Source organism: Chiloscyllium plagiosum, unplaced genomic scaffold (assembly GCF_037043375.1).
Source record: "Chiloscyllium plagiosum isolate Xiang-an unplaced genomic scaffold, Cpla_swu_hap1 HiC_scaffold_35, whole genome shotgun sequence".
Classification (NCBI taxonomy): Eukaryota; Metazoa; Chordata; class Chondrichthyes; order Orectolobiformes; family Hemiscylliidae; genus Chiloscyllium; species Chiloscyllium plagiosum.
Window position 1 is genome coordinate 18485941 of NW_028270173.1, and position 26893 is coordinate 18512833.

At 47.6% G+C, this 26893-nt stretch overlaps 11 non-coding genes across 11 annotated transcripts; all 11 read right to left on the reverse strand.

Annotated features, from left to right (window-relative positions):
* Positions 1-1826: 1826 nt before the first annotated feature.
* On the reverse strand, positions 1827-1898 carry trnad-guc (transfer RNA aspartic acid (anticodon GUC)). Its single transcript has one exon. It is a non-coding gene; the product is annotated as a tRNA-Asp (tRNA).
* A 5007-nt stretch (positions 1899-6905) lies between these two features.
* On the reverse strand, positions 6906-6977 carry trnad-guc (transfer RNA aspartic acid (anticodon GUC)). Its single transcript has one exon. It is a non-coding gene; the product is annotated as a tRNA-Asp (tRNA).
* A 1612-nt stretch (positions 6978-8589) lies between these two features.
* trnad-guc (transfer RNA aspartic acid (anticodon GUC)) lies at positions 8590-8661 on the reverse strand. The gene has a single exon. It is a non-coding gene; the product is annotated as a tRNA-Asp (tRNA).
* A 3307-nt stretch (positions 8662-11968) lies between these two features.
* Positions 11969-12040, reverse strand: trnad-guc (transfer RNA aspartic acid (anticodon GUC)). The gene has a single exon. It is a non-coding gene; the product is annotated as a tRNA-Asp (tRNA).
* A 3296-nt stretch (positions 12041-15336) lies between these two features.
* trnad-guc (transfer RNA aspartic acid (anticodon GUC)) lies at positions 15337-15408 on the reverse strand. Its single transcript has one exon. It is a non-coding gene; the product is annotated as a tRNA-Asp (tRNA).
* A 1612-nt stretch (positions 15409-17020) lies between these two features.
* trnad-guc (transfer RNA aspartic acid (anticodon GUC)) lies at positions 17021-17092 on the reverse strand. Its single transcript has one exon. It is a non-coding gene; the product is annotated as a tRNA-Asp (tRNA).
* Positions 17093-18704: 1612 nt separating this feature from the next.
* trnad-guc (transfer RNA aspartic acid (anticodon GUC)) lies at positions 18705-18776 on the reverse strand. The gene has a single exon. It is a non-coding gene; the product is annotated as a tRNA-Asp (tRNA).
* A 1612-nt stretch (positions 18777-20388) lies between these two features.
* On the reverse strand, positions 20389-20460 carry trnad-guc (transfer RNA aspartic acid (anticodon GUC)). Its single transcript has one exon. It is a non-coding gene; the product is annotated as a tRNA-Asp (tRNA).
* Positions 20461-22083: 1623 nt separating this feature from the next.
* Positions 22084-22155, reverse strand: trnad-guc (transfer RNA aspartic acid (anticodon GUC)). The gene has a single exon. It is a non-coding gene; the product is annotated as a tRNA-Asp (tRNA).
* Positions 22156-23778: 1623 nt separating this feature from the next.
* trnad-guc (transfer RNA aspartic acid (anticodon GUC)) lies at positions 23779-23850 on the reverse strand. Its single transcript has one exon. It is a non-coding gene; the product is annotated as a tRNA-Asp (tRNA).
* A 1623-nt stretch (positions 23851-25473) lies between these two features.
* Positions 25474-25545, reverse strand: trnad-guc (transfer RNA aspartic acid (anticodon GUC)). Its single transcript has one exon. It is a non-coding gene; the product is annotated as a tRNA-Asp (tRNA).
* Between the last annotated feature and the right edge of the window lie 1348 nt (positions 25546-26893).

Here is a 26893-nt window from a genome sequence, read left to right on the forward strand (position 1 = left end):
TTGTTTGTTGGTCAGACTGTTTACAAGAGCAGACTGCTCGGACATGCGAATGCACACCTTTGGAGCAAACGGGACTTGAATACGGCACTCCGGGGTTGAGAAATGGAGCTGACCCCTCAAAATGCCACCGACTCCCCGGCGGGGAATTGAACGCCGGTCACCCGCGTGACAGGCGGGGATACTAACCACTATACTACCGAGGATTGGACGGCGTCGCCCTCTGTTTCATTGGTATTAGATAGAATGTTCTTATGTGAAATTTTGATTTGTTGTCAATTTGAATTCTTCTTTAGATCATTCTGCTACCTCTGTGGAGATGATTCAGATATTAGTTATTGTTGTTTTCATGTTTGAATATCTATCTGTAAAGTAACCCGCTGCTGCTGTAAAACAGCCATTTCCTTGTGTCCTACCATCTGTGTTCAACTTCGTCCACTGCTGATCCACGCGCTCTCATTACCGGCCTCCTACAAACTGGTTCACACGCTGGCCTGTAATACAACACAAATCCAACAGCCTGGCTTCAATTCCCACAGCCAAATGGACTCAGCATGAAAGATTCCCCTTTTCAAGCTCATCCCCTCAGGTTCAACTACCACCCATCGATCGCTCCCTCATCAGAGAGCAGTGCTCCTGGAGGACGGTGGTGACTTTACTGTACGCTGCATCAGCTCCACTGTCAACGTCGAAACACTTTGCCAACAATTTCTTGATGTTTATAAAATCATGAGGATGAACAGTTAATCGCAGGGTTACTTCCAACTCACGTCAATCTCTGAGCCATGCATTTAACATCGAAACATAGAAAATAAGAGCAGGGGTAGGCCATTCAGCCCTTCAATTCAGGCAGAATCCGAGGAGCAGGAAAATCAGGATGCTGTCTGACTTGCGTTGCTTTTCCAGCACCACTCTAATCGAGACTCTGATTTCCAGCAACTGCAGTCCTCACTTGTGCCATTCAGCCCTTCAAGACAGCACCACCATTCAATATCATCATGACTGAACGTGGATCTGCATGGGTTTCTCTTCAGAAGGGTCGGTGTGGACTTGTCCGTCTGAATGGCCTGCTTCCACACTGTGGTGATTCTATGATGCCAACAGTGTAGGTTCAGTTCCTGCACGTGCAGCAGACCACAGTGAAGGTTCTGCTTTCTCAACCTTGCCTCTGTGTTGACCTACATGTTAACCCAGCCACTGGGCTTTGTCCTTCTATCGAGAAGAGCAGACAAAAATGCTTCTCAGATGACTTTGACTTTCCACTGTGGGTGTAGTACAGTCTGCCAGCAGCAGGGGATGGTGTTGCATCACCTTAATCGCAGGATCGGGTCCAATCTCTGAGGGGGACTGACCCCTTTTTGATGTGAGGGAGGGTGTAAAAAAACCTCACATTCATTTGTCGCTACCGGTTGCTTAAAGGTTTTCATTTGCACTCCGTTTGCGCGGGAGTTATATGCCCACTGACGGGACGAAGTAACAAGAAAATCAGAATGGGAAACAGAAATTGCTGGAGAAAGTCAGCATCTGGAGTGGGGGTGAGAGTGGGGGAAGAACGCAGTCAACGTTTCTGGTCCAGTGACCATTCTTCAGGACGGCATTTTTCATTTGTCGTCAAAAAGCAGGAAGTCTCGAATGGGTGCCTGGATAGATGAAAGTGTAAGTTTGCCAGGGAGAGCAGAATTGAGACAATTTTCGGTTTTGTTTGTTGGTCAGATTGTTTACAAGAGCAGACTGCTCGGACATGTGAATGCACACCTTTGGAGCAAACGGGACTTGAATACGGCACTCTGGGGTTGAGATATGGAGCTGACCCCTCAAAATGCCACCGACTCCCCGGCGGGGAATTGAACCCCGGTCTCCCGCGTGACAGGCGGGGATACTAACCACTATACTACCGAGGATTGGACGGCGTCGCCCTCTGTTTCATTGGTATTAGATAGAATGTTCTTATGTGAAATTTTGATTTGTTGTCAATTTGAATTCTTCTTTAGATCATTCTGCTACCTCTGTGGAGATGATTCAGATATTAGTTATTGTTGTTTTCATGTTTGAATAGCTATCTGTAAAGTAATCCGCTGCTGCTGTAAAACAGCCATTTCGTTGTGTCCTACCATCTGTGTTCAACTTCGTCCACTGCTGATCCACGCGCTCTCATTACCTGCCTCCTACAAACTGGTTCACACGCTGGCCTGTAATACAACACAAATCCAACAGCCTGGCTTCAATTCCCACAGCCAAATGGACTCAGCATGAAAGATTCCCCTTTTCAAGCTCATCCCCTCAGGTTCAACTACCACCCATCGATCGCTCCCTCATCAGAGAGCAGTGCTCCTGGAGGACGGTGGTGACTTTACTGTACGCTGCATCAGCTCCACTGTCAACGTCGAAACACTTTGCCAACAATTTCTTGATGTTTATAAAATCATGAGGATGAACAGTTAATCGCACGGTTACTTCCAACTCACGTCAATCTCTGAGCCATGCATTTAACATCGAAACATAGAAAATAAGTGCAGGGGTAGGCCATTCAGCCCTTCAATTCAGGCAGAATCCGAGGAGCAGGAAAATCAGGATGCTGTCTGACTTGCGTTGCTTTTCCAGCACCACGCTAATCGAGACTCTGATTTCCAGCAACTGCAGTCCTCACTTGTGCCATTCAGCCCTTCAAGACAGCACCACCATTCAATATCATCATGACTGAACGTGGATCTGCATGGGTTTCTCTTCAGAAGGGTCGGTGTGGACTTGTCCGTCTGAATGGCCTGCTTCCACACTGTGGTGATTCTATGATGCCAACAGTGTAGGTTCAGTTCCTGCACGTGCAGCAAACCACAGTGAAGGTTCTGCTTTCTCAACCTTGCCTCTGTGTTGACCTACATGTTAACCCAGCCACTGGGCTTTGTCCTTCTATCGAGAAGAGCAGACAAAAATGCTTCTCAGATGACTTTGACTTTCCACTGTGGGTGTAGTACAGTCTGCCAGCAGCAGGGGATGGTGTTGCAACACCTTAATCGCAGGATCGGGTCCAATCTCTGAGGGGGACTGACCCCTTTTTGATGTGAGGGAGGGTGTAAAAAAACCTCACATTCATTTGTCGCTACCGGTTGCTTAAAGGTTTTCATTTGCACTCCGTTTGCGCGGGAGTTATATGCCCACTGACGGGACGAAGTAACAAGAAAATCAGAATGGGAAACAGAAATTGCTGGAGAAAGTCAGCATCTGGAGTGGGGGTGAGAGTGGGGGAAGAAAGCAGTCAACGTTTCTGGTCCAGTGACCATTCTTCAGGACGGCATTTTTCATTTGTCGTCAAAAAGCAGGAAGTCTCGAATGGGTGCCTGGATAGATGAAAGTGTAAGTTTGCCAGGGAGAGCAGAATTGAGACAATTTTCGGTTTTGTTTGTTGGTCAGATTGTTTACAAGAGCAGACTGCTCGGACATGTGAATGCACACCTTTGGAGCAAACGGGACTTGAATACGGCACTCCGGGGTTGAGATATGGAGCTGACCCCTCAAAAAGCCACCGACTCGCCGGCGGGGAATTGAACACCGGACTCACGCGTGACAGGCGGGGATACTAACCACTATACTACCGAGGATTGGGCGGCGTCGCCTTCTGTTTCATTGGTATTAGATAGAATGTTCTTATGTGAAATTTTGATTTGTTGTCAATTTGAATTCTTCTTTAGATCATTCTGCTACCTCTGTGGAGATGATTCAGATATTAGTTATTGTTGTTTTCATGTTTGAATAGCTATCTGTAAAGTAATCCGCTGCTGCTGTAAAACAGCCATTTCCTTGTGTCCTACCATCTGTGTTCAACTTCGTCCACTGCTGATCCACGCGCTCTCATTACCTGCCTCCTACAAACTGGTTCACACGCTGGCCTGTAATACAACACAAATCCAACAGCCTGGCTTCAATTCCCACAGCCAAATGGACTCAGCATGAAAGATTCCCCTTTTCAAGCTCATCCCCTCAGGTTCAACTACCACCCATCGATCGCTCCCTCATCAGAGAGCAGTGCTCCTGGAGGACGGTGGTGACTTTACTGTACGCTGCATCAGCTCCACTGTCAACGTCGAAACACTTTGCCAACAATTTCTTGATGTTTATAAAATCATGAGGATGAACAGTTAATCGCAGGGTTACTTCCAACTCACGTCAATCTCTGAGCCATGCATTTAACATCGAAACATAGAAAATAAGTGCAGGGGTAGGCCATTCAGCCCTTCAATTCAGGCAGAATCCGAGGAGCAGGAAAATCAGGATGCTGTCTGACTTGCGTTGCTTTTCCAGCACCACGCTAATCGAGACTCTGATTTCCAGCAACTGCAGTCCTCACTTGTGCCATTCAGCCCTTCAAGACAGCACCACCATTCAATATCATCATGACTGAACGTGGATCTGCATGGGTTTCTCTTCAGAAGGGTCGGTGTGGACTTGTCCGTCTGAATGGCCTGCTTCCACACTGTGGTGATTCTATGATGCCAACAGTGTAGGTTCAGTTCCTGCACGTGCAGCAGACCACAGTGAAGGTTCTGCTTTCTCAACCTTGCCTCTGTGTTGACCTACATGTTAACCCAGCCACTGGGCTTTGTCCTTCTATCGAGAAGAGCAGACAAAAATGCTTCTCAGATGACTTTCCACTGTGGGTGTAGTACAGTCTGCCAGCAGCAGGGGATGGTGTTGCATCACCTTAATCGCAGGATCGGGTCCAATCTCTGAGGGGGACTGACCCCTTTTTGATGTGAGGGAGGGTGTAAAAAAACCTCACATTCATTTGTCGCTACCGGTTGCTTAAAGGTTTTCATTTGCACTCCGTTTGCGCGGGAGTTATATGCCCACTGACGGGACGAAGTAACAAGAAAATCAGAATGGGAAACAGAAATTGCTGGAGAAAGTCAGCATCTGGAGTGGGGGTGAGAGTGGGGGAAGAACGCAGTCAACGTTTCTGGTCCAGTGACCATTCTTCAGGACGGCATTTTTCATTTGTCGTCAAAAAGCAGGAAGTCTCGAATGGGTGCCTGGATAGATGAAAGTGTAAGTTTGCCAGGGAGAGCAGAATTGAGACAATTTTCGGTTTTGTTTGTTGGTCAGATTGTTTACAAGAGCAGACTGCTCGGACATGTGAATGCACACCTTTGGAGCAAACGGGACTTGAACACGGCACTCCGGGGTTGAGAAATGGAGCTGACCCCTCAAAATGCCACCGACTCCCCGGCGGGGAATTGAACCCCGGTCTCCCGCGTGACAGGCGGGGATACTAACCACTATACTACCGACGATTGGACGGCATCGCCCTCTGTTTCATTGGTATTAGATAGAATGTTCTTATGTGAAATTTTGATTTGTTGTCAATTTGAATTCTTCTTTAGATCATTCTGCTACCTCTGTGGAGATGATTCAGATATTAGTTATTGTTGTTTTCATGTTTGAATATCTATCTGTAAAGTAATCCGCTGCTGCTGTAAAACAGCCATTTCGTTGTGTCCTACCATCTGTGTTCAACTTCGTCCACTGCTGATCCACGCGCTCTCATTACCTGCCTCCTACAAACTGGTTCACACGCTGGCCTGTAATACAACACAAATCCAACAGCCTGGCTTCAATTCCCATAGCCAAATGGACTCAGCATGAAAGATTCCCCTTTTCAAGCTCATCCCCTCAGGTTCAACTACCACCCATCGATCGCTCCCTCAACACAGAACAGTGTTCCTGGAGGACGGTGGTGACTTTACTGTACGCTGCATCAGCTCCACTGTCAACGTCGAAACACTTTGCAAACAATTTCTTGATGTTTATAAAATCATGAGGATGAACAGTTAATCGCAGGGTTACTTCCAACTCACGTCAATCTCTGAGCCATGCATTTAACATCGAAACATAGAAAATAAGTGCAGGGGTAGGCCATTCAGCCCTTCAATTCAGGCAGAATCCGAGGAGCAGGAAAATCAGGATGCTGTCTGACTTGCGTTGCTTTTCCAGCACCACGCTAATCGAGACTCTGATTTCCAGCAACTGCAGTCCTCACTTGTGCCATTCAGCCCTTCAAGACAGCACCACCATTCAATATCATCATGACTGAACGTGGATCTGCATGGGTTTCTCTTCAGAAGGGTCGGTGTGGACTTGTCCGTCTGAATGGCCTGCTTCCACACTGTGGTGATTCTATGATGCCAACAGTGTAGGTTCAGTTCCTGCACGTGCAGCAGACCACAGTGAAGGTTCTGCTTTCTCAACCTTGCCTCTGTGTTGACCTACATGTTAACCCAGCCACTGGGCTTTGTCCTTCTATCGAGAAGAGCAGACAAAAATGCTTCTCAGATGACTTTGACTTTCCACTGTGGGTGTAGTACAGTCTGCCAGCAGCAGGGGATGGTGTTGCATCACCTTAATCGCAGGATCGGGTCCAATCTCTGAGGGGGACTGACCCCTTTTTAATGTGAGGGAGGGTGTAAAAAAACCTCACATTCATTTGTCGCTACCGGTTGCTTAAAGGTTTTCATTTGCACTCCGTTTGCGCGGGAGTTATATGCCCACTGACGGGACGAAGTAACAAGAAAATCAGAATGGGAAACAGAAATTGCTGGAGAAAGTCAGCATCTGGAGTGGGGGTGAGAGTGGGGGAAGAACGCAGTCAACGTTTCTGGTCCAGTGACCATTCTTCAGGACGGCATTTTTCATTTGTCGTCAAAAAGCAGGAAGTCTCGAATGGGTGCCTGGATAGATGAAAGTGTCAGTTTGCCAGGGAGAGCAGAATTGAGACAATTTTCGGTTTTGTTTGTTGGTCAGATTGTTTACAAGAGCAGACTGCTCGGACGTGTGAATGCACACCTTTGGAGCAAACGGGACTTGAATACGGCACTCCGGGGTTGAGATATGGAGCTGACCCCTCAAAATGCCACCGACTCCCCGGCGGGGAATTGAACCCCGGTCTCCCGCGTGACAGGCGGGGATACTAACCACTATACTACCGAGGATTGGACGGCGTCGCCCTCTGTTTCATTGGATGTTCTTATGTGAAATTTTGATTTGTTGTCAATTTGAATTCTTCTTTAGATCATTCTGCTACCTCTGTGGAGATGATTCAGATATTAGTTATTGTTGTTTTCATGTTTGAATATCTATCTGTAAAGTAATCCGCTGCTGCTGTAAAACAGCCATTTCCTTGTGTCCTACCATCTGTGTTCAACTTCGTCCACTGCTGATCCACGCGCTCTCATTACCTGCCTCCTACAAACTGGTTCACACGCTGGCCTGTAATACAACACAAATCCAACAGCCTGGCTTCAATTCCCACAGCCAAATGGACTCAGCATGAAAGATTCCCCTTTTCAAGCTCATCCCCTCAGGTTCAACTACCACCCATCGATCGCTCCCTCATCAGAGAGCAGTGCTCCTGGAGGACGGTGGTGACTTTACTGTACGCTGCATCAGCTCCACTGTCAACGTCGAAACACTTTGCCAACAATTTCTTGATGTTTATAAAATCATGAGGATGAACAGATAATCGCAGGGTTACTTCCAACTCACGTCAATCTCTGAGCCATGCATTTAACATCGAAACATAGAAAATAAGTGCCGGGGTAGGCCATTCAGCCCTTCAATTCAGGCAGAATCCGAGGAGCAGGAAAATCAGGATGCTGTCTGACTTGCGTTGCTTTTCCAGCACCACTCTAATCGAGACTCTGATTTCCAGCAACTGCAGTCCTCACTTGTGCCATTCAGCCCTTCAAGACAGCACCACCATTCAATATCATCATGACTGAACGTGGATCTGCATGGGTTTCTCTTCAGAAGGGTCGGTGTGGACTTGTCCGTCTGAATGGCCTGCTTCCACACTGTGGTGATTCTATGATGCCAACAGTGTAGGTTCACTTCCTGCACGTGCAGCAGACCACAGTGAAGGTTCTGCTTTCTCAACCTTGCCTCTGTGTTGACCTACATGTTAACCCAGCCACTGGGCTTTGTCCTTCTATCGAGAAGAGCAGACAAAAATGCTTCTCAGATGACTTTGACTTTCCACTGTGGGTGTAGTACAGTCTGCCAGCAGCAGGGGATGGTGTTGCATCACCTTAATCGCAGGATCGGGTCCAATCTCTGAGGGGGACTGACCCCTTTTTGATGTGAGGGAGGGTGTAAAAAAACCTCACATTCATTTGTCGCTACCGGTTGCTTAAAGGTTTTCATTTGCACTCCGTTTGCGCGGGAGTTATATGCCCACTGACGGGACGAAGTAACAAGAAAATCAGAATGGGAAACAGAAATTGCTGGAGAAAGTCAGCATCTGGAGTGGGGGTGAGAGTGGGGGAAGAACGCAGTCAACGTTTCTGGTCCAGTGACCATTCTTCAGGACGGCATTTTTCATTTGTCGTCAAAAAGCAGGAAGTCTCGAATGGGTGCCTGGATAGATGAAAGTGTCAGTTTGCCAGGGAGAGCAGAATTGAGACAATTTTCGGTTTTGTTTGTTGGTCAGATTGTTTACAAGAGCAGACTGCTCGGACATGTGAATGCACACCTTTGGAGCAAACGGGACTTGAATACGGCACTCCGGGGTTGAGATATGGAGCTGACCCCTCAAAATGCCACCGACTCCCCGGCGGGGAATTGAACCCCGGTCTCCCGCGTGACAGGCGGGGATACTAACCACTATACTACCGAGGATTGGACGGCGTCGCCCTCTGTTTCATTGGATGTTCTTATGCGAAATTTTGATTTGTTGTCAATTTGAATTCTTCTTTAGATCATTCTGCTACCTCTGTGGAGATGATTCAGATATTAGTTATTGTTGTTTTCATGTTTGAATATCTATCTGTAAAGTAATCCGCTGCTGCTGTAAAACAGCCATTTCCTTGCGTCCTACCATCTGTGTTCAACTTCGTCCACTGCTGATCCACGCGCTCTCATTACCTGCCTCCTACAAACTGGTTCACACGCTGGCCTGTAATACAACACAAATCCAACAGCCTGGCTTCAATTCCCACAGCCAAATGGACTCAGCATGAAAGATTCCCCTTTTCAAGCTCATCCCCTCAGGTTCAACTACCACCCATCGATCGCTCCCTCATCAGAGAGCAGTGCTCCTGGAGGACGGTGGTGACTTTACTGTACGCTGCATCAGCTCCACTGTCAACGTCGAAACACTTTGCCAACAATTTCTTGATGTTTATAAAATCATGAGAATGAACAGTTAATCGCAGGGTTACTTCCAACTCACGTCAATCTCTGAGCCATGCATTTAACATCGAAACATAGAAAATAAGTGCAGGGGTAGGCCATTCAGCCCTTCAATTCAGGCAGAATCCGAGGAGCAGGAAAATCAGGATGCTGTCTGACTTGCGTTGCTTTTCCAGCACCACTCTAATCGAGACTCTGATTTCCAGCAACTGCAGTCCTCACTTGTGCCATTCAGCCCTTCAAGACAGCACCACCATTCAATATCATCATGACTGAACGTGGATCTGCATGGGTTTCGCTTCAGAAGGGTCGGTGTGGACTTGTCCGTCTGAATGGCCTGCTTCCACACTGTGGTGATTCTATGATGCCAACAGTGTAGGTTCAGTTCCTGCACGTGCAGCAGGCCACAGTGAAGGTTCTGCTTTCTCAACCTTGCCTCTGTGTTGACCTACATGTTAACCCAGCCACTGGGCTTTGTCCTTCTATCGAGAAGAGCAGACAAAAATGCTTCTCAGATGACTTTGACTTTCCACTGTGGGTGTAGTACAGTCTGCCAGCAGCAGGGGATGGTGTTGCATCACCTTAATCGCAGGATCGGGTCCAATCTCTGAGGGGGACTGACCCCTTTTTGATGTGAGGGAGGGTGTAAAAAAACCTCACATTCATTTGTCGCTACCGGTTGCTTAAAGGTTTTCATTTGCACTCCGTTTGCGCGGGAGTTATATGCCCACTGACGGGACGAAGTAACAAGAAAATCAGAATGGGAAACAGAAATTGCTGGAGAAAGTCAGCATCTGGAGTGGGGGTGAGAGTGGGGGAAGAACGCAGTCAACGTTTCTGGTCCAGTGACCATTCTTCAGGACGGCATTTTTCATTTGTCGTCAAAAAGCAGGAAGTCTCGAATGGGTGCCTGGAGAGATGAAAGTGTCAGTTTGCCAGGGAGAGCAGAATTGAGACAATTTTCGGTTTTGTTTGTTGGTCAGATTGTTTACAAGAGCAGACTGCTCGGACATGTGAATGCACACCTTTGGAGCAAACGGGACTTGAATACGCCACTCCGGGGTTGAGATATGGAGCTGACCCCTCAAAATGCCACCGACTCCCCGGCGGGGAATGGAACCCCGGTCTCCCGTGTGACAGGCGGGGATACTAACCACTAAACTACCGAGGATTGGACGGCGTCGCCCTCTGTTTCATTGGTATTAGATAGAATGTTCTTATGTGAAATTTTGATTTGTTGTCAATTTGAATTCTTCTTTAGATCATTCTGCTACCTCTGTGGAGATGATTCAGATATTAGTTATTGTTGTTTTCATGTTTGAATATCTATCTGTAAAGTAATCCGCTGCTGCTGTAAAACAGCCATTTCGTTGTGTCCTACCATCTGTGTTCAACTTCGTCCACTGCTGATCCACGCGCTCTCATTACCTGCCTCCTACAAACTGGTTCACACGCTGGCCTGTAATACAACACAAATCCAACAGCCTGGCTTCAATTCCCACAGCCAAATGGACTCAGCATGAAAGATTCCCCTTTTCAAGCTCATCCCCTCAGGTTCAACTACCACCCATCGATCGCTCCCTCATCAGAGAGCAGTGCTCCTGGAGGACGGTGGTGACTTTACTGTACGCTGCATCAGCACCACTGTCAACGTCGAAACACTTTGCCAACAATTTCTTGATGTTTATAAAATCATGAGGATGAACAGTTAATCGCAGGGTTACTTCCAACTCACGTCAATCTCTGAGCCATGCATTTAACATCGAAACATAGAAAATAAGTGCCGGGGTAGGCCATTCAGCCCTTCAATTCAGGCAGAATCCGAGGAGCAGGAAAATCAGGATGCTGTCTGACTTGCGTTGCTTTTCCAGCACCACTCTAATCGAGACTCTGATTTCCAGCAACTGCAGTCCTCACTTGTGCCATTCAGCCCTTCAAGACAGCACCACCATTCAATATCATCATGACTGAACGTGGATCTGCATGGGTTTCTCTTCAGAAGGGTCGGTGTGGACTTGTCCGTCTGAATGGCCTGCTTCCACACTGTGGTGATTCTATGATGCCAACAGTGTAGGTTCACTTCCTGCACGTGCAGCAGACCACAGTGAAGGTTCTGCTTTCTCAACCTTGCCTCTGTGTTGACCTACATGTTAACCCAGCCACTGGGCTTTGTCCTTCTATCGAGAAGAGCAGACAAAAATGCTTCTCAGATGACTTTGACTTTCCACTGTGGGTGTAGTACAGTCTGCCAGCAGCAGGGGATGGTGTTGCATCACCTTAATCGCAGGATCGGGTCCAATCTCTGAGGGGGACTGACCCCTTTTTGATGTGAGGGAGGGTGTAAAAAAACCTCACATTCATTTGTCGCTACCGGTTGCTTAAAGGTTTTCATTTGCACTCCGTTTGCGCGGGAGTTATATGCCCACTGACGGGACGAAGTAACAAGAAAATCAGAATGGGAAACAGAAATTGCTGGAGAAAGTCAGCATCTGGAGTGGGGGTGAGAGTGGGGGAAGAACGCAGTCAACGTTTCTGGTCCAGTGACCATTCTTCAGGACGGCATTTTTCATTTGTCGTCAAAAAGCAGGAAGTCTCGAATGGGTGCCTGGATAGATGAAAGTGTCAGTTTGCCAGGGAGAGCAGAATTGAGACAATTTTCGGTTTTGTTTGTTGGTCAGATTGTTTACAAGAGCAGACTGCTCGGACATGTGAATGCACACCTTTGGAGCAAACGGGACTTGATTACGGCACTCCGGGGTTGAGATATGGAGCTGACCCCTCAAAATGCCACCGACTCCCCGGCGGGGAATTGAACCCCGGTCTCCCGCGTGACAGGCGGGGATACTAACCACTATACTACCGAGGATTGGACGGCGTCGCCCTCTGTTTCATTGGATGTTCTTATGCGAAATTTTGATTTGTTGTCAATTTGAATTCTTCTTTAGATCATTCTGCTACCTCTGTGGAGATGATTCAGATATTAGTTATTGTTGTTTTCATGTTTGAATATCTATCTGTAAAGTAATCCGCTGCTGCTGTAAAACAGCCATTTCCTTGCGTCCTACCATCTGTGTTCAACTTCGTCCACTGCTGATCCACGCGCTCTCATTACCTGCCTCCTACAAACTGGTTCACACGCTGGCCTGTAATACAACACAAATCCAACAGCCTGGCTTCAATTCCCACAGCCAAATGGACTCAGCATGAAAGATTCCCCTTTTCAAGCTCATCCCCTCAGGTTCAACTACCACCCATCGATCGCTCCCTCATCAGAGAGCAGTGCTCCTGGAGGACGGTGGTGACTTTACTGTACGCTGCATCAGCTCCACTGTCAACGTCGAAACACTTTGCCAACAATTTCTTGATGTTTATAAAATCATGAGAATGAACAGTTAATCGCAGGGTTACTTCCAACTCACGTCAATCTCTGAGCCATGCATTTAACATCGAAACATAGAAAATAAGTGCAGGGGTAGGCCATTCAGCCCTTCAATTCAGGCAGAATCCGAGGAGCAGGAAAATCAGGATGCTGTCTGACTTGCGTTGCTTTTCCAGCACCACTCTAATCGAGACTCTGATTTCCAGCAACTGCAGTCCTCACTTGTGCCATTCAGCCCTTCAAGACAGCACCACCATTCAATATCATCATGACTGAACGTGGATCTGCATGGGTTTCGCTTCAGAAGGGTCGGTGTGGACTTGTCCGTCTGAATGGCCTGCTTCCACACTGTGGTGATTCTATGATGCCAACAGTGTAGGTTCAGTTCCTGCACGTGCAGCAGGCCACAGTGAAGGTTCTGCTTTCTCAACCTTGCCTCTGTGTTGACCTACATGTTAACCCAGCCACTGGGCTTTGTCCTTCTATCGAGAAGAGCAGACAAAAATGCTTCTCAGATGACTTTGACTTTCCACTGTGGGTGTAGTACAGTCTGCCAGCAGCAGGGGATGGTGTTGCATCACCTTAATCGCAGGATCGGGTCCAATCTCTGAGGGGGACTGACCCCTTTTTGATGTGAGGGAGGGTGTAAAAAAACCTCACATTCATTTGTCGCTACCGGTTGCTTAAAGGTTTTCATTTGCACTCCGTTTGCGCGGGAGTTATATGCCCACTGACGGGACGAAGTAACAAGAAAATCAGAATGGGAAACAGAAATTGCTGGAGAAAGTCAGCATCTGGAGTGGGGGTGAGAGTGGGGGAAGAACGCAGTCAACGTTTCTGGTCCAGTGACCATTCTTCAGGACGGCATTTTTCATTTGTCGTCAAAAAGCAGGAAGTCTCGAATGGGTGCCTGGAGAGATGAAAGTGTCAGTTTGCCAGGGAGAGCAGAATTGAGACAATTTTCGGTTTTGTTTGTTGGTCAGATTGTTTACAAGAGCAGACTGCTCGGACATGTGAATGCACACCTTTGGAGCAAACGGGACTTGAATACGCCACTCCGGGGTTGAGATATGGAGCTGACCCCTCAAAATGCCACCGACTCCCCGGCGGGGAATGGAACCCCGGTCTCCCGCGTGACAGGCGGGGATACTAACCACTATACTACCGAGGATTGGACGGCGTCGCCCTCTGTTTCATTGGATGTTCTTATGTGAAATTTTGATTTGTTGTCAATTTGAATTCTTCTTTAGATCATTCTGCTACCTCTGTGGAGATGATTCAGATATTAGTTATTGTTGTTTTCATGTTTGAATATCTATCTGTAAAGTAATCCGCTGCTGCTGTAAAACAGCCATTTCGTTGTGTCCTACCATCTGTGTTCAACTTCGTCCACTGCTGATCCACGCGCTCTCATTACCTGCCTCCTACAAACTGGTTCACACGCTGGCCTGTAATACAACACAAATCCAACAGCCTGGCTTCAATTCCCACAGCCAAATGGACTCAGCATGAAAGATTCCCCTTTTCAAGCTCATCCCCTCAGGTTCAACTACCACCCATCGATCGCTCCCTCATCAGAGAGCAGTGCTCCTGGAGGACGGTGGTGACTTTACTGTACGCTGCATCAGCACCACTGTCAACGTCGAAACACTTTGCCAACAATTTCTTGATGTTTATAAAATCATGAGGATGAACAGTTAATCGCAGGGTTACTTCCAACTCACGTCAATCTCTGAGCCATGCATTTAACATCGAAACATAGAAAATAAGTGCCGGGGTAGGCCATTCAGCCCTTCAATTCAGGCAGAATCCGAGGAGCAGGAAAATCAGGATGCTGTCTGACTTGCGTTGCTTTTCCAGCACCACTCTAATCGAGACTCTGATTTCCAGCAACTGCAGTCCTCACTTGTGCCATTCAGCCCTTCAAGACAGCACCACCATTCAATATCATCATGACTGAACGTGGATCTGCATGGGTTTCTCTTCAGAAGGGTCGGTGTGGACTTGTCCGTCTGAATGGCCTGCTTCCACACTGTGGTGATTCTATGATGCCAACAGTGTAGGTTCAGTTCCTGCACGTGCAGCAGACCACAGTGAAGGTTCTGCTTTCTCAACCTTGCCTCTGTGTTGACCTACATGTTAACCCAGCCACTGGGCTTTGTCCTTCTATCGAGAAGAGCAGACAAAAATGCTTCTCAGATGACTTTGACTTTCCACTGTGGGTGTAGTACAGTCTGCCAGCAGCAGGGGATGGTGTTGCATCACCTTAATCGCAGGATCGGGTCCAATCTCTGAGGGGGACTGACCCCTTTTTGATGTGAGGGAGGGTGTAAAAAAACCTCACATTCATTTGTCGCTACCGGTTGCTTAAAGGTTTTCATTTGCACTCCGTTTGCGCGGGAGTTATATGCCCACTGACGGGACGAAGTAACAAGAAAATCAGAATGGGAAACAGAAATTGCTGGAGAAAGTCAGCATCTGGAGTGGGGGTAAGAGTGGGGGAAGAACGCAGTCAACGTTTCTGGTCCAGTGACCATTCTTCAGGACGGCATTTTTCATTTGTCGTCAAAAAGCAGGAAGTCTCGAATGGGTGCCTGGATAGATGAAAGTGTCAGTTTGCCAGGGAGAGCAGAATTGAGACAATTTTCGGTTTTGTTTGTTGGTCAGATTGTTTACAAGAGCAGACTGCTCGGACATGTGAATGCACACCTTTGGAGCAAACGGGACTTGAATACGGCACTCCGGGGTTGAGATATGGAGCTGACCCCTCAAAATGCCACCGACTCCCCGGCGGGGAATTGAACCCCGGTCTCCCGCGTGACAGGCGGGGATACTAACCACTATACTACCGAGGATTGGACGGCGTCGCCCTCTGTTTCATTGGATGTTCTTATGCGAAATTTTGATTTGTTGTCAATTTGAATTCTTCTTTAGATCATTCTGCTACCTCTGTGGAGATGATTCAGATATTAGTTATTGTTGTTTTCATGTTTGAATATCTATCTGTAAAGTAATCCGCTGCTGCTGTAAAACAGCCATTTCCTTGCGTCCTACCATCTGTGTTCAACTTCGTCCACTGCTGATCCACGCGCTCTCATTACCTGCCTCCTACAAACTGGTTCACACGCTGGCCTGTAATACAACACAAATCCAACAGCCTGGCTTCAATTCCCACAGCCAAATGGACTCAGCATGAAAGATTCCCCTTTTCAAGCTCATCCCCTCAGGTTCAACTACCACCCATCGATCGCTCCCTCATCAGAGAGCAGTGCTCCTGGAGGACGGTGGTGACTTTACTGTACGCTGCATCAGCTCCACTGTCAACGTCGAAACACTTTGCCAACAATTTCTTGATGTTTATAAAATCATGAGAATGAACAGTTAATCGCAGGGTTACTTCCAACTCACGTCAATCTCTGAGCCATGCATTTAACATCGAAACATAGAAAATAAGTGCAGGGGTAGGCCATTCAGCCCTTCAATTCAGGCAGAATCCGAGGAGCAGGAAAATCAGGATGCTGTCTGACTTGCGTTGCTTTTCCAGCACCACTCTAATCGAGACTCTGATTTCCAGCAACTGCAGTCCTCACTTGTGCCATTCAGCCCTTCAAGACAGCACCACCATTCAATATCATCATGACTGAACGTGGATCTGCATGGGTTTCGCTTCAGAAGGGTCGGTGTGGACTTGTCCGTCTGAATGGCCTGCTTCCACACTGTGGTGATTCTATGATGCCAACAGTGTAGGTTCAGTTCCTGCACGTGCAGCAGACCACAGTGAAGGTTCTGCTTTCTCAACCTTGCCTCTGTGTTGACCTACATGTTAACCCAGCCACTGGGCTTTGTCCTTCTATCGAGAAGAGCAGACAAAAATGCTTCTCAGATGACTTTGACTTTCCACTGTGGGTGTAGTACAGTCTGCCAGCAGCAGGGGATGGTGTTGCATCACCTTAATCGCAGGATCGGGTCCAATCTCTGAGGGGGACTGACCCCTTTTTGATGTGAGGGAGGGTGTAAAAAAACCTCACATTCATTTGTCGCTACCGGTTGCTTAAAGGTTTTCATTTGCACTCCGTTTGCGCGGGAGTTATATGCCCACTGACGGGACGAAGTAACAAGAAAATCAGAATGGGAAACAGAAATTGCTGGAGAAAGTCAGCATCTGGAGTGGGGGTGAGAGTGGGGGAAGAACGCAGTCAACGTTTCTGGTCCAGTGACCATTCTTCAGGACGGCATTTTTCATTTGTCGTCAAAAAGCAGGAAGTCTCGAATGGGTGCCTGGATAGATGAAAGTGTCAGTTTGCCAGGGAGAGCAGAATTGAGACAATTTTCGGTTTTGTTTGTTGGTCAGATTGTTTACAAGAGCAGACTGCTCGGACATGTGAATGCACACCTTTGGAGCAAACGGGACTTGAATACGCCACTCCGGGGTTGAGATATGGAGCTGACCCCTCAAAATGCCACCGACTCCCCGGCGGGGAATTGAACCCCGGTCTCCCGCGTGACAGGCGGGGATACTAACCACTATACTACCGAGGATTGGACGGCGTCGCCATCTGTTTCATTGGATGTTCTTATGTGAAATTTTGATTTGTTGTCAATTTGAATTCTTCTTTAGATCATTCTGCTACCTCTGTGGAGATGATTCAGATATTAGTTATTGTTGTTTTCATGTTTGAATATCTATCTGTAAAGTAATCCGCTGCTGCTGTAAAACAGCCATTTCCTTGTGTCCTACCATCTGTGTTCAACTTCGTCCACTGCTGATCCACGCGCTCTCATTACCTGCCTCCTACAAACTGGTTCACACGCTGGCCTGTAATACAACACAAATCCAACAGCCTGGCTTCAATTCCCACAGCCAAATGGACTCAGCATGAAAGATTCCCCTTTTCAAGCTCATCCCCTCAGGTTCAACTACCACCCATCGATCGCTCCCTCATCAGAGAGCAGTGCTCCTGGAGGACGGTGGTGACTTTACTGTACGCTGCATCAGCTCCACTGTCAACGTCGAAACACTTTGCCAACAATTTCTTGATGTTTATAAAATCATGAGGATGAACAGGTAACCGCAGGGTTACTTCCAACTCACGTCAATCTCTGAGCCATGCATTTAACATCGAAACATAGAAAATAAGTGCCGGGGTAGGCCATTCAGCCCTTCAATTCAGGCAGAATCCGAGGAGCAGGAAAATCAGGATGCTGTCTGACTTGCGTTGCTTTTCCAGCACCACTCTAATCGAGACTCTGATTTCCAGCAACTGCAGTCCTCACTTGTGCCATTCAGCCCTTCAAGACAGCACCACCATTCAATATCATCATGACTGAACGTGGATCTGCATGGGTTTCTCTTCAGAAGGGTCGGTGTGGACTTGTCCGTCTGAATGGCCTGCTTCCACACTGTGGTGATTCTATGATGCCAACAGTGTAGGTTCAGTTCCTGCACGTGCAGCAGACCACAGTGAAGGTTCTGCTTTCTCAACCTTGCCTCTGTGTTGACCTACATGTTAACCCAGCCACTGGGCTTTGTCCTTCTATCGAGAAGAGCAGACAAAAATGCTTCTCAGATGACTTTGACTTTCCACTGTGGGTGTAGTACAGTCTGCCAGCAGCAGGGGATGGTGTTGCATCACCTTCATCGCAGGATCGGGTCCAATCTCTGAGGGGGACTGACCCCTTTTTGATGTGAGGGAGGGTGTAAAAAAACCTCACATTCATTTGTCGCTACCGGTTGCTTAAAGGTTTTCATTTGCACTCCGTTTGCGCGGGAGTTATATGCCCACTGACGGGACGAAGTAACAAGAAAATCAGAATGGGAAACAGAAATTGCTGGAGAAAGTCAGCATCTGGAGTGGGGGTGAGAGTGGGGGAAGAACGCAGTCAACGTTTCTGGTCCAGTGACCATTCTTCAGGACGGCATTTTTCATTTGTCGTCAAAAAGCAGGAAGTCTCGAATGGGTGCCTGGATAGATGAAAGTGTCAGTTTGCCAGGGAGAGCAGAATTGAGACAATTTTCGGTTTTGTTTGTTGGTCAGATTGTTTACAAGAGCAGACTGCTCGGACATGTGAATGCACACCTTTGGAGCAAACGGGACTTGAATACGGCACTCCGGGGTTGACATATGGAGCTGACCCCTCAAAATGCCACCGACTCCCCGGCGGGGAATTGAACCCCGGTCTCCCGCGTGACAGGCGGGGATACTAACCACTATACTACCGAGGATTGGACGGCGTCGCCCTCTGTTTCATTGGATGTTCTTATGTGAAATTTTGATTTGTTGTCAATTTGAATTCTTCTTTAGATCATTCTGCTACCTCTGTGGAGATGATTCAGATATTAGTTATTGTTGTTTTCATGTTTGAATATCTATCTGTAAAGTAATCCGCTGCTGCTGTAAAACAGCCATTTCCTTGTGTCCTACCATCTGTGTTCAACTTCGTCCACTGCTGATCCACGCGCTCTCATTACCTGCCTCCTACAAACTGGTTCACACGCTGGCCTGTAATACAACACAAATCCAACAGCCTGGCTTCAATTCCCACAGCCAAATGGACTCAGCATGAAAGATTCCCCTTTTCAAGCTCATCCCCTCAGGTTCAACTACCACCCATCGATCGCTCCCTCATCAGAGAGCAGTGCTCCTGGAGGACGGTGGTGACTTTACTGTACGCTGCATCAGCTCCACTGTCAACGTCGAAACACTTTGCCAACAATTTCTTGATGTTTATAAAATCATGAGGATGAACAGTTAATCGCAGGGTTACTTCCAACTCACGTCAATCTCTGAGCCATGCATTTAACATCGAAACATAGAAAATAAGTGCAGGGGTAGGCCATTCAGCCCTTCAATTCAGGCAGAATCCGAGGAGCAGGAAAATCAGGATGCTGTCCGACTTGCGTTGCTTTTCCAGCACCACTCTAATCGAGACTCTGATTTCCAGCAACTGCAGTCCTCACTTGTGCCATTCAGCCCTTCAAGACAGCACCACCATTCAATATCATCATGACTGAACGTGGATCTGCATGGGTTTCTCTTCAGAAGGGTCGGTGTGGACTTGTCCGTCTGAATGGCCTGCTTCCACACTGTGGTGATTCTATGATGCCAACAGTGTAGGTTCAGTTCCTGCACGTGCAGCAGACCACAGTGAAGGTTCTGCTTTCTCAACCTAGCCTCTGTGTTGACCTACATGTTAACCCAGCCACTGGGCTTTGTCCTTCTGTCGAGAAGAGCAGACAAAAATGCTTCTCAGATGACTTTGACTTTCCACTGTGGGTGTAGTACAGTCTGCCAGCAGCAGGGGATGGTGTTGCATCACCTTAATCGCAGGATCGGCTCCAATCTCTGAGGGGGACTGACCCCTTTTTGATGTGAGGGAGGGTGTAAAAAAACCTCACATTCATTTGTCGCTACCGGTTGCTTAAAGGTTTTCATTTGCACTCCGTTTGCGCGGGAGTTATATGCCCACTGACGGGACGAAGTAACAAGAAAATCAGAATGGGAAACAGAAATTGCTGGAGAAAGTCAGCATCTGGAGTGGGGGTGTGAGTGGGGGAAGAACGCAGTCAACGTTTCTGGTCCAGTGACCATTCTTCAGGACGGCATTTTTCATTTGTCGTCAAAAAGCAGGAAGTCTCGAATGGGTGCCTGGATAGATGAAAGTGTAAGTTTGCCAGGGAGAGCAGAATTGAGACAATTTTCGGTTTTGTTTGTTGGTCAGATTGTTTACAAGAGCAGACTGCTCGGACATGTGAATGCACACCTTTGGAGCAAACGGGACTTGAATACGGCACTCCGGGGTTGAGATATGGAGCTGACCCCTCAAAATCCCACCGACTCCCCGGCGGGGAATTGAACCCCGGTCTCCCGCGTGACAGGCGGGGATACTAACCACTATACTACCGAGGATTGGACGGCGTCGCTCTCTGTTTCATTGGTATTAGATAGAATGTTCTTATGTGAAATTTTGATTTGTTGTCAATTTGAATTCTTCTTTAGATCATTCTGCTACCTCTGTGGAGATGATTCAGATATTAGTTATTGTTGTTTTCATGTTTGAATATCTATCTGTAAAGTAATCCGCTGCTGCTGTAAAACAGCCATTTCCTTGTGTCCTACCATCTGTGTTCAACTTCGTCCACTGCTGATCCACGCGCTCTCATTACCTGCCTCCTACAAACTGGTTCACACGCTGGCCTGTAATACAACACAAATCCAACAGCCTGGCTTCAATTCCCACAGCCAAATGGACTCAGCATGAAAGATTCCCCTTTTCAAGCTCATCCCCTCAGGTTCAACTACCACCCATCGATCGCTCCCTCATCAGAGAGCAGTGCTCCTGGAGGACGGTGGTGACTTTACTGTACGCTGCATCAGCTCCACTGTCAACGTCGAAACACTTTGCCAACAATTTCTTGATGTTTATAAAATCATGAGGATGAACAGTTAATCGCAGGGTTACTTCCAACTCACGTCAATCTCTGAGCCATGCATTTAACATCGAAACATAGAAAATAAGTGCAGGGGTAGGCCATTCAGCCCTTCAATTCAGGCAGAATCCGAGGAGCAGGAAAATCAGGATGCTGCCCGACTTGCGTTGCTTTTCCAGCACCACTCTAATCGAGACTCTGATTTCCAGCAACTGCAGTCCTCACTTGTGCCATTCAGCCCTTCAAGACAGCACCACCATTCAATATCATCATGACTGAACGTGGATCTGCATGGGTTTCTCTTCAGAAGGGTCGGTGTGGACTTGTCCGTCTGAATGGCCTGCTTCCACACTGTGGTGATTCTATGATGCCAACAGTGTAGGTTCAGTTCCTGCACGTGCAGCAGACCACAGTGAAGGTTCTGCTTTCTCAACCTTACCTCTGTGTTGACCTACATGTTAACCCAGCCACTGGGCTTTGTCCTTCTATCGAGAAGAGCAGACAAAAATGCTTCTCAGATGACTTTGACTTTCCACTGTGGGTGTAGTACAGTCTGCCAGCAGCAGGGGATGGTGTTGCATCACCTTAATCGCAGGATCGGGTCCAATCTCTGAGGGGAACTGACCCCTTTTTGATGTGAGGGAGGGTGTAAAAAAACCTCACATTCATTTGTCGCTACCGGTTGCTTAAAGGTTTTCATTTGCACTCCGTTTGCGCGGGAGTTATATGCCCACTGACGGGACGAAGTAACAAGAAAATCAGAATGGGAAACAGAAATTTCTGGAGAAAGTCAGCATCTGGAGTGGGGGTGAGAGTGGGGGAAGAACGCAGTCAACGTTTCTGGTCCAGTGACCATTCTTCAGGACGGCATTTTTCATTTGTCGTCAAAAAGCAGGAAGTCTCGAATGGGTGCCTGGATAGATGAAAGTGTATGTTTGCCAGGGAGAGCAGAATTGAGACAATTTTCGGTTTTGTTTGTTGGTCAGATTGTTTACAAGAGCAGACTGCTCGGACATGTGAATGCACACCTTTGGAGCAAACGGGACTTGAATACGGCACTCCGGAGTTGAGATATGGAGCTGACCCCTCAAAGTGCCACCGACTCCCCGGCGGGGAATTGAACCCCGGTCTCCCGCGTGACAGGCGGGGATACTAACCACTATACTACCGAGGATTGGACGGCGGCGCCCTCTGTTTCATTGGTATTAGATAGAATGTTCTTATGTGAAATTTTGATTTGTTGTCAATTTGAATTCTTCTTTAGATCATTCTGCTACCTCTGTGGAGATGATTCAGATATTAGTTATTGTTGTTTTCATGTTTGAATATCTATCTGTAAAGTAATCCGCTGCTGCTGTAAAACAGCCATTTCCTTGTGTCCTACCATCTGTGTTCAACTTCGTCCACTGCTGATCCACGCGCTCTCATTACCTGCCTCCTACAAACTGGTTCACACGCTGGCCTGTAATACAACACAAATCCAACAGCCTGGCTTCAATTCCCACAGCCAAATGGACTCAGCATGAAAGATTCCCCTTTTCAAGCTCATCCCCTCAGGTTCAACTACCACCCATCGATCGCTCCCTCATCAGAGAGCAGTGCTCCTGGAGGACGGTGGTGACTTTACTGTACGCTGCATCAGCTCCACTGTCAACGTCGAAACACTTTGCCAACAATTTCTTGATGTTTATAAAATTATGAGGATGAACAGTTAATCGCAGGGTTACTTCCAACTCACGTCAATCTCTGAGCCATGCATTTAACATCGAAACATAGAAAATAAGTGCAGGGGTAGGCCATTCAGCCCTTCAATTCAGGCAGAATCCGAGGAGCAGGAAAATCAGGATGCTGTCTGACTTGCGTTGCTTTTCCAGCACCACTCTAATCGAGACTCTGATTTCCAGCAACTGCAGTCCTCACTTGTGCCATTCAGCCCTTCAAGACAGCACCACCATTCAATATCATCATGACTGAACGTGGATCTGCATGGGTTTCTCTTCAGAAGGGTCGGTGTGGACTTGTCCGTCTGAATGGCCTGCTTCCACACTGTGGTGATTCTATGATGCCAACAGTGTAGGTTCAGTTCCTGCACGTGCAGCAGACCACAGTGAAGGTTCTGCTTTCTCAACCTTGCCTCTGTGTTGACCTACATGTTAACCCAGCCACTGGGCTTTGTCCTTCTATCGAGAAGAGCAGACAAAAATGCTTCTCAGATGACTTTGACTTTCCACTGTGGGTGTAGTACAGTCTGCCAGCAGCAGGGGATGGTGTTGCATCACCTTAATCGCAGGATCGGGTCCAATCTCTGAGGGGGACTGACCCCTTTTTGATGTGAGGGAGGGTGTAAAAAAACCTCACATTCATTTGTCGCTACCGGTTGCTTAAAGGTTTTCATTTGCACTCCGTTTGCGCGGGAGTTATATGCCCACGGACGGGACGAAGTAACAAGAAAATCAGAATGGGAAACAGAAATTGCTGGAGAAAGTCAGCATCTGGAGTGGGGGTGAGAGTGGGGGAAGAACGCAGTCAACGTTTCTGGTCCAGTGACCATTCTTCAGGACGGCATTTTTCATTTGTCGTCAAAAAGCAGGAAGTCTCGAATGGGTGCCTGGATAGATGAAAGTGTAAGTTTGCCAGGGAGAGCAGAATTGAGACAATTTTCGGTTTTGTTTGTTGGTCAGATTGTTTACAAGAGCAGACTGCTCGGACATGTGAATGCACACCTTTGGAGCAAACGGGACTTGAATACGGCACTCCGGAGTTGAGATATGGAGCTTACCCCTCAAAATGCCACCGACTCCCCGGCGGGGAATTGAACCCCGGTCTCCCGCGTGACAGGCGGGGATACTAACCACTATACTACCGAGGATTGGACGGCGGCGCCCTCTGTTTCATTGGTATTAGATAGAATGTTCTTATGTGAAATTTTGATTTGTTGTCAATTTGAATTCTTCTTTAGATCATTCTGCTACCTCTGTGGAGATGATTCAGATATTAGTTATTGTTGATTTCATGTTTGAATATCTATCTGTAAAGTAATCCGCTGCTGCTGTAAAACAGCCATTTCGTTGTGTCCTACCATCTGTGTTCAACTTCGTCCACTGCTGATCCACGCGCTCTCATTACCTGCCTCCTACAAACTGGTTCACACGCTGGCCTGTAATACAACACAAATCCAACAGCCTGGCTTCAATTCCCACAGCCAAATGGACTCAGCATGAAAGATTCCCCTTTTCAAGCTCATCCCCTCAGGTTCAACTACCACCCATCGATCGCTCCCTCATCAGAGAGCAGTGCTCCTGGAGGACGGTGGTGACTTTACTGTACGCTGCATCAGCTCCACTGTCAACGTCGAAACACTTTGCCAACAATTTCTTGATGTTTATAAAATTATGAGGATGAACAGTTAATCGCAGGGTTACTTCCAACTCACGTCAATCTCTGAGCCATGCATTTAACATCGAAACATAGAAAATAAGTGCAGGGGTAGGCCATTCAGCCCTTCAATTCAGGCAGAATCCGAGGAGCAGGAAAATCAGGATGCTGTCTGACTTGCGTTGCTTTTCCAGCACCACTCTAATCGAGACTCTGATTTCCAGCAACTGCAGTCCTCACTTGTGCCATTCAGCCCTTCAAGACAGCACCACCATTCAATATCATCATGACTGAACGTGGATCTGCATGGGTTTCTCTTCAGAAGGGTCGGTGTGGACTTGTCCGTCTGAATGGCCTGCTTCCACACTGTGGTGATTCTATGATGCCAACAGTGTAGGTTCAGTTCCTGCACGTGCAGCAGACCACAGTGAAGGTTCTGCTTTCTCAACCTTGCCTCTGTGTTGACCTACATGTTAACCCAGCCACTGGGCTTTGTCCTTCTGTCGAGAAGAGCAGACAAAAATGCTTCTCAGATGACTTTGACTTTCCACTGTGGGTGTAGTACAGTCTGCCAGCAGCAGGGGATGGTGTTGCATCACCTTAATCGCAGGATCGGGTCCAATCTCTGAGGGGGACTGACCCCTTTTTGATGTGAGGGAGGGTGTAAAAAAACCTCACATTCATTTGTCGCTACCGGTTGCTTAAAGGTTTTCATTTGCACTCCGTTTGCGCGGGAGTTATATGCCCACTGACGGGACGAAGTAACAAGAAAATCAGAATGGGAAACAGAAATTGCTGGAGAAAGTCAGCATCTGGAGTGGGGGTGTGAGTGGGGGAAGAACGCAGTCAACGTTTCTGGTCCAGTGACCATTCTTCAGGACGGCATTTTTCATTTGTCGTCAAAAAGCAGGAAGTCTCGAATGGGTGCCTGGATAGATGAAAGTGTAAGTTTGCCAGGGAGAGCAGAATTGAGACAATTTTCGGTTTTGTTTGTTGGTCAGATTGTTTACAAGAGCAGACTGCTCGGACATGTGAATGCACACCTTTGGAGCAAACGGGACTTGAAAACGGCACTCCGGGGTTGAGATATGGAGCTGACCCCTCAAAATGCCACCGACTCCCCGGCGGGGAATTGAACCCCGGTCTCCCGCGTGACAGGCGGGGATACTAACCACTATACTACCGAGGATTGGACGGCGTCGCTCTCTGTTTCATTGGTATTAGATAGAATGTTCTTATGTGAAATTTTGATTTGTTGTCAATTTGAATTCTTCTTTAGATCATTCTGCTACCTCTGTGGAGATGATTCAGATATTAGTTATTGTTGTTTTCATGTTTGAATATCTATCTGTAAAGTAATCCGCTGCTGCTGTAAAACAGCCATTTCCTTGTGTCCTACCATCTGTGTTCAACTTCGTCCACTGCTGATCCACGCGCTCTCATTACCTGCCTCCTACAAACTGGTTCACACGCTGGCCTGTAATACAACACAAATCCAACAGCCTGGCTTCAATTCCCACAGCCAAATGGACTCAGCATGAAAGATTCCCCTTTTCAAGCTCATCCCCTCAGGTTCAACTACCACCCATCGATCGCTCCCTCATCAGAGAGCAGTGCTCCTGGAGGACGGTGGTGACTTTACTGTACGCTGCATCAGCTCCACTGTCAACGTCGAAACACTTTGCCAACAATTTCTTGATGTTTATAAAATCATGAGGATGAACAGTTAATCGCAGGGTTACTTCCAACTCACGTCAATCTCTGAGCCATGCATTTAACATCGAAACATAGAAAATAAGTGCAGGGGTAGGCCATTCAGCCCTTCAATTCAGGCAGAATCCGAGGAGCAGGAAAATCAGGATGCTGTCTGACTTGCGTTGCTTTTCCAGCACCACTCTAATCGAGACTCTGATTTCCAGCAACTGCAGTCCTCACTTGTGCCATTCAGCCCTTCAAGACAGCACCACCATTCAATATCATCATGACTGAACGTGGATCTGCATGGGTTTCTCTTCAGAAGGGTCGGTGTGGACTTGTCCGTCTGAATGGCCTGCTTCCACACTGTGGTGATTCTATGATGCCAACAGTGTAGGTTCAGTTCCTGCACGTGCAGCAGACCACAGTGAAGGTTCTGCTTTCTCAACCTTGCCTCTGTGTTGACCTACATGTTAACCCAGCCACTGGGCTTTGTCCTTCTGTCGAGAAGAGCAGACAAAAATGCTTCTCAGATGACTTTGACTTTCCACTGTGGGTGTAGTACAGTCTGCCAGCAGCAGGGGATGGTGTTGCATCACCTTAATCGCAGGATCGGGTCCAATCTCTGAGGGGGACTGACCCCTTTTTGATGTGAGGGAGGGTGTAAAAAAACCTCACATTCATTTGTCGCTACCGGTTGCTTAAAGGTTTTCATTTGCACTCCGTTTGCGCGGGAGTTATATGCCCACTGACGGGACGAAGTAACAAGAAAATCAGAATGGGAAACAGAAATTGCTGGAGAAAGTCAGCATCTGGAGTGGGGGTGTGAGTGGGGGAAGAAC